This window comes from Rhopalosiphum padi, chromosome 2 (genome assembly GCF_020882245.1).
Source record: "Rhopalosiphum padi isolate XX-2018 chromosome 2, ASM2088224v1, whole genome shotgun sequence".
In the NCBI taxonomy this organism is placed as follows: Eukaryota; Metazoa; Arthropoda; class Insecta; order Hemiptera; family Aphididae; genus Rhopalosiphum; species Rhopalosiphum padi.
The window spans coordinates 42,427,431-42,439,144 of NC_083598.1; the positions used below are offsets into that span (position 1 = coordinate 42,427,431).

Here is an 11,714-nt window from a genome sequence, read left to right on the forward strand (position 1 = left end):
AGGTAATATATAGATATTTTGTATTTAATAATTTTCTACGCATTTTTATAAATGCATTAACTTGATAAATCAAAGCATTTCAAGTATGTTTTGAATGATTTTAAAAATTATTATCAAACTGATAATACCTATTAATATTTAACAAACGACATAAATCAAAACCGGTACACAAAACACATTTTTGTTCAAAAACTGTATGAAAATTCAGTAAACGCATGTTTACATTATGCTTGTATCTGATATTATGTCCATGATCTGATACATGCATTAAATGTTGATGTTAATATATATAAATTATAAAACTACTAGTACCTACTACCTACAGATAGGTAGGTACATAATATAAGCCATAAGCCATAAGGAGTCTGGAGTTGGTATCTGCCTATATAATCTCGACTCTCGAGTCTCGAAGAATAAATTTTAGGATTATAATTATTAATTTCTTAAACAGTTTAGTAAGGTATTCAACAATTTGAATCAATTCAAATTAAAACATTTTTTTTTTATAACATTTGAACTCCCACAATGAGTTAAACAATTATTAAATACATATAGTTGTTTTAATAGTACCTATAATTATGATTATTTTATGACCGGATTTATATGCATTTAAAATTTGAAATATTCACTTAAAAATATTATAAATATAATATAATATTTTTATAATGAATATTTTTTAATAATAATAGAAAATGTAATATAATTTAATTTACTATGAGTAAAACATATGGCCTTGTGGCGCAACGGATAACGCGTCTGACTACGGATCAGAAGATTCCAGGTTCGAATCCTGGCAAGGTCGAGTTAATTTTTTTATTTTTTTTCCATTTTTATTCTCACTTGCTGATCAAAATATTTACATTATATTGTACTTATATGATGAGTTTGATTTAAACAATTATAAAACTTTTTTATGAAACTTCTATTCTGTTAAATTATTTTATAGTATAATCTATTATATTTGCAATTCCAAGAAAAATATACTTCCATTTGAAATTTAAATACCAATATATTATTATTAAATGTGTATATAAAAACGTAACCCAATACAATTCAATAGAAAAATTAAATAAATACCTAAAATAATAACATAAAATGATAATAGAAAATTGTACTAAGCAGGTACTCTTTAGTCTATATCTATTATACAATATGCTCACGCTTTTTCTTCCCGTGTAATCGATTCAGCTTGAAGAAAAATAAAATACCTTTCCACTGTAAAATTTAATGTTATAAACTGTAAAATATATTATTATAGTAAATGTAACGTACCTAGTACCATGTACCCAACTATAATAATATAATAACAGTGAACATCATATTATATTATTAAATCGTTTATTAAAAAACCAGCAAAGTTACTAATAATTTGCAATGTTATTTATATCATTATATTATGTTATATATAATATGACGATTGACAACAAGTTTATAGTTTTAGCATGGTGAACGATTGGTCAGTACTGAGCTGCGTAAGGAAAACAAATATATATACACCCCGAAGAATATAATATATAAAATATAATATTGCATTATTTGGGTTAAAATTGACGGTTGTTGTGGAATTTGAGTACCTAAAATAAAAATAACAATTTTTCAACAGACAGTAAAAACGTTTAATTTTTCAATACCACTTTGCACATCAATAAAATTGTTTAATGGTTAACCATAAGACTATGATAGTGGCACCATTAAGCCATTATATTTAGTATATAATAATTTAATCTTAGTATGAGTAGTTAGTTTATTATACTTGGAGAATTTCACCAAATTACGTAGAAATACATACTTTTGTGATTCTATCAACAATTTCATGACTAAATTTATTATTAGGATATTCGAGTTTTTTTTAACTTGATATCGCAGATCTTCAGACTTCAGTCCTCGTGGTTAAATTTAGGTGGAGCTAGACCCATATCATAATATTTAAATCATAAAACAAGTTTTCAAAAAATCAGTGAGACCTAATAGAGGTGGATCTCGCGTCATTGTGAGCACGTGGCTCGCATAAAAACAGGGTGATAGGTAATTTTTCAAAACAAAAACATAAAAAACATGTAATCGTCGACCCTGCCAGGATTCGAACCTGGAATCTTCTGATCCGTAGTCAGACGCGTTATCCGTTGCGCCACAGGGCCAGGTATTTACTCACACTAAATATGTGTCTACATATTAACGTATTATATACTAATATTATAGTAAATACGTATGCATGTTGTACGATGACACGATGTAAATGTGTACACATTATCTAAATGTATAATATTAAAACGAGTTATTAAAATATATAATAATAGTCTCCAATTCCCCATATATTATTATTTATTAGTTATTATAAACTTAGTACGTAAACATGGAAAATATAAAACCCTTATAAGTTATAAATTTGAAGAAGCCGTGAATTTACTATACTTTTGTATAACTAAGGACTATACCTGCCTAAATCACGTAGGTTTTATGCGATATCTAAACACTTAAACGTTATTATATCTATTGAAATATATTTTACTAATTTCCATATAAAAAATGAATATTAAATCGTAGGTTAAAAACAGTAAGTTTATGTACCTATAACGATAATGTACATCCACATAAATAATGATGTTTGCATCCTGCAGAACACCTATTATTGGCACGGTCTAAGTCAAAACTGATTTTTAATGGTGTATAAGTGGGCATCGTTTATTTTTATTCGTTATTATTCAACACGATATGTATACACAATAAAACATAATATTATTTATTAATATTTTAATTTACATATTACCATCGTATCCGTTGCATACTGTTCGTTTTTATAAAACTACACATTTGGCACGACCAAAACCGAATGGTTAATATCTGCACCCGAGTGGTAATAGTACAGTGGTATCATATACTTATATATATTACATAGATAAATCCTGTAGCTCATTTCATCAACCTACATGTTTTAAAAACGACCAAAACGAAAATACATTAATCGACAGTGAAGAATTTATAGTTAAATAAACAACGGTAAAAATAAATGTTTTAAATTTTGTGTTGTTCGTATACCATATTATATTCTTGGAAACATCGAGGTGACGAAATAAATATCCGGCATACACGTCATTAATATTATATAGGTAGGTGCATGGAAAATTAATGTATCGATAATACATATAATATTATATATACTATATATATTACACGAACTGCAGCTGTCACAGATTAAGAACCTTTACGTACTACGTATACACTATGCAATATAAGTATAACTTTTAACTACAGTAATACACAATTTTTAAATAGATACATACGAAGAACAAAAAAAAAAAAAACGATTTTTGTAGTTAAAAAAGTTTTTTTTACTAATACCTTCTATTATTTAGGCTTTTAAAATTATTCAGTTTAACATTATTAACTAAACGTATTGTTGAACCTATCGTAATTTCGTAGAATAGTTTATCGCTGTTGAATCGATATTATCCATATAATATCTTCAGAGAGTTCACTGCTTTCGATGCTTTATATGTGTTTGCAGTCCGATGACATCCATTTAACTATACTGAGGTTCTATGTACTAGTGGTGGCTAGTGGGTAAATTACACGGCCCAGCGATTAAATTATTGTTATTATAAGCTGTAAAATAAATATAAACACGGTTCTAAGATAATGAAACGTAGGTATGGTTTATTTTTACTTTTATACGTTTTTTTTATTTTTTCTCGCTTCCCCCGTTAAAAAATATTGCCCATCCACACTCTAGACCTATTATTATGTCTCATGACGTCCAATGATTATTGATTTTGCTGTTGTTGTTGTTGTTGTTAATCTGATTAATATAGTAATTTATTGTAATTATTAAAAAAAAAAAAAATTGAAACAACTATTGGTTGTGTATGTTTGATAGTTTGACGTAAACAATGATTTATCTATTCTCAGATCATTATAGCAATAGATAATAATAATTTCGAAAAAGCTACAGTTAAAAATATACGACGAGCACATTATAAAAAGTTCAAATTCACGCAGAATAATATTGATTTTGATAGGTCTCTAATGAAAATATTTCAAAGACCTATCAATTATTATAGCCATTATATTTTTGTTGCAAGGTTATATTAATAGAAGGTAATAATAATATTAGGTATGACGCAAATCTATATTGTATAGTTAAGGTTCGCGTTTTATACTTAATTTTATGCAGTTATATTTTGCTACGTAAAATTCTTTGTTTTTCTTTTGTTACAAAACAAACGTATAGGGTCCCTCATGGCATCACCGGAACCACATAATTAAACGTAATAATAAAAAAAATTAACCTGGAAAAAAAAACAATAGTAGGTACCTATTTTGCTATACAATCGACTAATAAAGTTACATCGATAGAGTAAAATGTATTTTATTAGATTATATAAAAACTGCATTTTTTTCATTATATTATGTGGGAGTGAAACCTTGAATTGCATGCTAGTAAAAAACTAAAAACATGCTACGATCAGTGTTTACCCGTAGTGATTTGATGAAAACGAAAAACGACATGAGAATATCTAATGTTGGCCATTTGAATATAATAAATAATATTTACATACAGACATCCAGTAACTGAGTACGTGAAAAACACTGAATTATAAATATTGTAATAACAAATATTCATGTTTATATTTCACAGTTGTGGTCAAGATATTAAAATGTGTAAACAATTTATTCGTATATATCAATCCCAATAACCAAAATACCTTTGATTTACCGTCTAACTATAATACCATAGAATAAGGTAATATAAAAACACTTCTAAAAAAATTAATGTTCTTTGTTAAGATAAATTCGATATATAAGTTAGAAAAAAGAAAGAATACAAATAATAAATATAATTTCTTCCCGTAAAATATCCAATAAAAACTTAATAAGTATAATGAGAGTTTATATAACACGTCAACTATTACCCATGGATGAGTATATTCATTCGTAAAAACTTATTGCTATTACAGTTTATAATAATTGATTTGTATCGTATAAAATATTATAAATTAATAAAGAAAATTCTAATGAAAACCTCAAGTATAAATATATTATACCTACTCGTAAATAAAATGCAATCAAACTGCATCTCTGAAAAACAAGGTAATTACAAGTCATAAACCGTATCATAACGTACGATTGAATTCATCCCACCAATTTTTTTTTGTCTGTTTGCTTAACAACTCTACTCTTTTTGTTAAATATAATTATTTTCTGTAATACTGCATTTAATGATGTATATAACACCGACGTTTTGCTTCATGCGTATATCGGTGGAAATTTATTTTGTGCACAATTATTGAACATTTATGAATTTATAACGCGCTGTATCGTATATTATTATTATATATGTGCACACACTTTATCGGTTATTACTGTAAGTGCTTCACATTGAGAAAATTAAAATATATGTTCGTTGTTGGCTAAACGTTTTTTTTAGTCTAATACGACTGTTATGTTATTATATACTCATATTAAATATCGTATACGCCCACAGGCGTACGTGGAATCAGCCACTGTGGTATGTCAAAAATACCAGTTTTTATTGTCTTGTTTTTTCGTGAAAAGTGTTGTCCGCGGCGATCGTTATACGGTAGCTGAAATAAAAAAAAATAATAATAATAATAACCGTCACAATACCGTTGACGACGTTCTTGGTGCCAATTATCCTCGATGAAAATGCGTTCGGCAGTTACCAGTCTATTCAGCCTGCAGATATTCCGTCCCACGGGTTCACAGCATATAATATTCTAATAATGTTTTGACGTTTTTATTATTATTTTATACATATTATTATACAGTGCATACTGCACAGTCCCAAAATACAATTTTTATCTCCAACACACCAAAAATTGTCTAGAGGTTACAATTCGTGATGTACTCCAGAAAAGTCTAATTATTTTAAATTACTCGATATACACATAATAAAAATTAGGCTTTTCCCTGAATTATGTATTATAAATTATCTTCGATCGTTATTTCGAACGCATATGCCTATGAACAATATTTTTTTGGTCAATCTGTATAAAAAATTGTATTACTTTAAACGAGTTATAAAAACATTACTTGCTACATTTATGTATACGGATGATGTAAACAACAAATTATAATATATTCTAAATATTTCTTCAGAAATAAATTCTTAATATAATATTCAAAATTCAAGAACTGTGAACGCTATACACATATATCATAATATTATCATATAATATATTGTATATCAACTTTTTCAATAATAAAACGATTGAACGAACAATATCTGGCTCACTCATACAACAATTATTATGACTTATGAACCTGCCGCAATCGAATTGCAGTTGACTGATATAAATCTTTACCAACTGTTAACAATTATGTCGACACTCAACACTGTTATAAATAGGTCGTTGGTCCTAAATAAAATGTAGGTACTTAATATATATGTGCCACTTAGGTCATACAAACGAAAATGATTACGAATTATATCTCACGATTTCTATAAGAGTACCCAAGAATACGTTATATGATTTTAAATTTTAATATGATTAATTATTCATTTATCAATTACAAAGGTGGCGGGATTTCAGTTAATAATGTACTCTATTACCGCAATATTATACAAATAAACTACTTCCCTATTTATAATATGCATTAAATCATATTCATTAATATTATGCAGTCTGTTTTTTTAACATTTACCTAACCAATTCTGTACAATTTTTAGTTTCTTATAAAAATTAATAAAAAAATTATAATATAGACTTCATAAACTCAATGTAATAACTAATAACATTCTGTGTTTAATGATTCCAAATCATTAATTTATCATTCCACAATTATTTAAATTTAGATAGCTTACTAAATGGTATCAAATATGGTTTTTTTTTTTAGATTTTAGTATTGTAAAAAAGATTTTTATCGGTAAAATCCTATCTTGTGAAATAATGTTTAGTATATTAGAGGATTTACAAAAAAAAAAAAAAAATAAATAAATAATTGATTTCTTTTAGAAATTTGTTTAAAATTATAATATAAACCTATAATATTAGTTATATATTATAGGTTTCATATATTTAATCAACGACATAGGTTACATATTATTTCACAATTACGGAATACCTGCCACGGAGCTCTACGACGAAGATCGTAAAACGTAAGACTATATCAAACACGACGCGAAACGGGAAAATCTAACACGAAAACACGCGTTTAGTATTTGACTTCCCTCACATCATAAAAAATCAACACGTGTAGATACATAGCAAGAGTATGAATAATTAATAATAATTAATAGTCAATATTATATTTTTCAATATAAATTCTTTCGATTTTAACAAAATTTAAAAAAAAAACAAGTCAAGAAATCTTACTCTGCGAGCGCAGTTAAATTCCCAGTTTCTTGTCGTATTTTAATATAATGTAATTAACTTCATCATATTATACGATTTACATAGAATTTTCCGAATTTTTATTACGATAAACAGCATATATCGATTATAAATATATAAATATTACTATTTATACTTTTTATATCGGTTAGTATGGATTTACATAAAATAAAATTGTTATAAAATTACTTATTTATTTAATCAACTGTAGACTGTATAGTGTCTATTAAAATATTTTTAAGACTAGTTATTATGGTTCGTATAAACTATGTACCGGATGAACGGACGGACGGACACAATGGAGAAAAACCCTTCTTTAGAAAAATAAAACTCACGCACAATCATTAAGTTTCAATTAGATTTGTTTTTTTTTTTAACATACGATTAGATTAAAACATGAAATCCGCGTACCAGGCCCGGTTAAGATTTTCCGTTTTTCAAAAAAAATATAATCAACTCTCCGCCCCATCTCAATAATCCATCGCCATGTCCAACTCCACGTGCACACGTTTAACGTGATGTTTTATCCGGTAGGCACCTATTATGCCTACCGCGCGAAACACGTGTGCTAAAAACGCGTCAGCGACCGTTTATAAGAGTATAAAAGGGGTGTTGCGCGCGCGCGTCTCCCGCAAGACCCCTTTCGCCGAGTTCTGCACCGCACGTTTTACTGCTGTCCTTATATATTATGTGATGTATACCGTACAAATAGTCTCATCACGCGTTATATATTATAACAACTAGTGCGTGCGTGTTGTTTTTAGCATCGGCCCGAATGATTATAATATATTTCTTCACGGCCATATCATCCGCTCGTCTGTCTGTGAACCGTAAGATCGTCACCGTCGTCATCCCGCGCGCCGGTTTCCTGTTCGGATGTAATATTATAACGTTCTGCATCATATTATTATCATATATACGTACGCATTTGTGTAGCGCGTGCTATACGCCGCGTATGTAAATAATATACCGCGAGCATTATTAATTTGTAACCAAAAACGACCGAGTTAATAATAAACGAGCGGAGCGAAATAGCTTTTCGGAAGCCGGAAACTTTTTTCCCTAGCGCCGTCGTCACGCGTCTGCAGCCAAACACGTTGTATTTTGTTATATTCGTATGTATGTGTGTGTGTGTGTGTGTGTGTGTGTGTGTGTGTGTGTATTATGTACATAATACGCGTACTCCCGCGTCTACCTATATAACACCTATGATGCGGCGGCAATACGGACGACGAATGACACGGACGTCCGGGACGATTGTTGATGATCTAGCGTATCTAGCTGAGGAGTTTCTACATAGCGTCTTTGCGCTCAAACACCGTTTTCCCTCCGACGTATAGCACTTGTACGGAGATATGTATAAATATACTCCTGAGAAACCGTCATCATTACCGCGGTAACTGGTAAACCCGCAATACCGTCATCGTGCTGTTGGCGTCTCCCTTCGTCATGGCGACCGGCTCGTGTTCGTCGTTTGTAAACGGTCAAACGGTTTAAGTGCCAAATCGTGTCCGTCGGATACAAATCCCCGAGGACGACTAATTCGGTCTCGCAGGCCACAGCCACCGGCGCTTTTTAAGCAGCCATAACCAACACCTATTACATACGGCGTAGTACACTCGTCGTCGTCGATTTATGTCGTGTTATTAACTTACTGCAGCACGCAGCAACGTCCTATTAAACCTAATGGCTAGCTGATATACAGTTTAGATCTATAATTTATGTACAACGCGAGAAGTGTTTTTCGGGTGACAATTATGACCTTTTTACGGTTAGGTTAGGTTTTCTATAGTCATCTTCTCCAGTTTAATATGTTCTGATGCTGCTGCAGTTAAGACGTACATTATGTAGGCGCATTGGAAGACAGCTGTTTGATTTTCATCTAATATACGTAAACTTCATTAGTCAAAAATATTAATCGAATACACAAAGCCGTGATAAATTCACTGTTGAAAAAAAAGTTCAAGATCGGTCGCCATTAAATTTAATTTACTTTCGCATTCGTTTATTATTATTGTTGATTAATGAAACTAAAAATTTTATGACAGAATTAACAGACTATAATAAATAATTGTTTATTCCCAAACTGATTTGTAAACTGTATATAGTCAATGTGTTTCTCCCATAAGTATAATTTGCTATGCATCATCATTCGATTCATTGATCCATTATTATGCAATGAGTTAAGACAGTGTTATATAGGTACTAATTATTATTTAATGAGGTAATAAACATAATATTCATATTATTATACTGTTTTTTTTTTTATAAATTAACGAATGAAAAGAAATGCTATTTTATATCACGTACACAGAAAGCATATGAATATCAGAGAGAATACAAATATAAATACACAATTTATCGGTATACATAATACGTCCATAATCCATGAATAAAGGCTATTATTTTTCAACCAGACGATGAAGCTTTCTTGTGTGGTCGAGACCAGCGCTGGTACTGATGTTTCTACCCGCCATAATGTTGGAGTTGTTCGACTATGCGTTCGATAATTATTTATGTTGACGATTACCTGTAAAACAAAATAACATAATACATATCAATATAAAAAAAAACATGCATAGTGTGTAGGTGTATAATATTGTGAAAACTATTTTATTAATATGATTTATAATATGGTATTTAACATCATGTAATCCAAAATCGTATAAGTTATATTATGATGTCACTTAAATAAAAAGGTAATTTTGATTATACTACCATTATAAGAAACAATATCATAATATATTATGATTTATGACTCCGTTTACCATAGGTAAAAAAATAACTGTAATTCTACGAGTACTTATAGCCACAATATTATAACGATACACGGCTTGCAGTCGTTCAATTGAAGAATTTCTAATTGTGCGCAAGATTTTGAAAATTATTTAAAAATAACTATTCTGATTTCTGGCTAGGCTTAAATATTATTTATTTGCCCGATTATCAATTGACATATAATCATTACAATGTTTTGTGTAAATCATGATTTTATTCACTTTCTTATTAATATATTATATTATTTCCTATTAATTAATTTATATATTTTTATTTATTTTTTATTAATACATAGTTTATCACTGTTGATTTATTAAACAGTCATATAAACTCACATCAATGATACACGTGATTATTTCGATTTAAAACTATATTATTAGAATATTTTAATCGCCTACATACAACTGTATTTACTAATTTATATATTAAATTATAAATAAACGTATAACCATCCAAAAATAGCTAAATTTTAGCTAATTCGCTTGAGATTTTCCCTTGGCCCATTATATCAATTTAACTCATTTCAATTTACATTGCAGACGACCTTTGTACACGCCAAATATATTTTAATAACAAATATATGGTCATATTTGTATGATATCCTAAGACGGGACATTGTTTTGAAAAAAATCATTCAAAAGCCTGAGGCGACTTAGCTTCACCACTAACTAGTTTGGCGGATCTACTAAAAAATGAATATCGAAAACGACGGCACTAGCTAACCTTATTGTCCACGATTAACTCTTTGCGCTTGTTGTCGTTTCTCATGTTCTGCTGCTTGTTTTGTTTGTTATCATTAATACCATGACGACCTACGCCATTTCGGGTTTTATTAGCACAGTGTTGTCTGTGGCGGATTTTGCCAAAGGGCTTATCGCACTTCATGCTACAGTGCTCCTGATGTTTGTTTTTGCCACAATGCTTATCGTGGTACTGATTTTCTACTCGCCGATTTTCACCACTTTGCCTCTCATCATTATAACTCTCGCCATCGCGGCTTTTGCCAAAGTTCCTGCCGTGACAAGACATTCCACGACAAGTACTGTAACGGGGAGACGACTTCGCCACTGTCCACAACTTTTGGGAAGGTTCGAGCAGTGTTGAAGTTCGGCTTTGATGGGTAGAGGTGACTACTGCAGGTGACCATGTAACGGGTACGACCATCGCCGCCCATTCGTGGTCCAAATTCAATGGTGCGGCGATCACAGCTACGGTGGCTAATTCGAGTAGCACCAGCAGTATGATCGCCGACATCTTGAGGGGGGATAAATAAACGTTCTTCACTCTTCTGGGGAACTGACCAGCCGAAGTGATTAATGAAGAATTCTTCAGTTCAGCTGACAATGACATCATAGTTATTTCGAAATTATACACTATGAATATTGAATATAAATTAATAAATATCAAAGATATATATTTATTTAATTTTATTTAATAATATAAATATATATCTATACTGCGCTTTTCACGATTGTGTCAAAAAAAACTATAACAAAATTATTATTACTGAATTGTAAATATCGATATGTAGTTTTGTTTAGTTAAACATTATTGATATTATTATATTATATTGTAGCTAGGTTA

General features: G+C 29.8%; 2 non-coding genes across 2 annotated transcripts; one reads left to right on the plus strand and one right to left on the minus strand.

Annotated features, from left to right (window-relative positions):
* The first annotated feature begins 729 nt into the window (after positions 1-729).
* On the plus strand, positions 730-802 carry Trnar-acg (transfer RNA arginine (anticodon ACG)). The gene has a single exon. It is a non-coding gene; the product is annotated as a tRNA-Arg (tRNA).
* A 1,263-nt stretch (positions 803-2,065) lies between these two features.
* Trnar-acg (transfer RNA arginine (anticodon ACG)) lies at positions 2,066-2,138 on the minus strand. The gene has a single exon. It is a non-coding gene; the product is annotated as a tRNA-Arg (tRNA).
* Between the last annotated feature and the right edge of the window lie 9,576 nt (positions 2,139-11,714).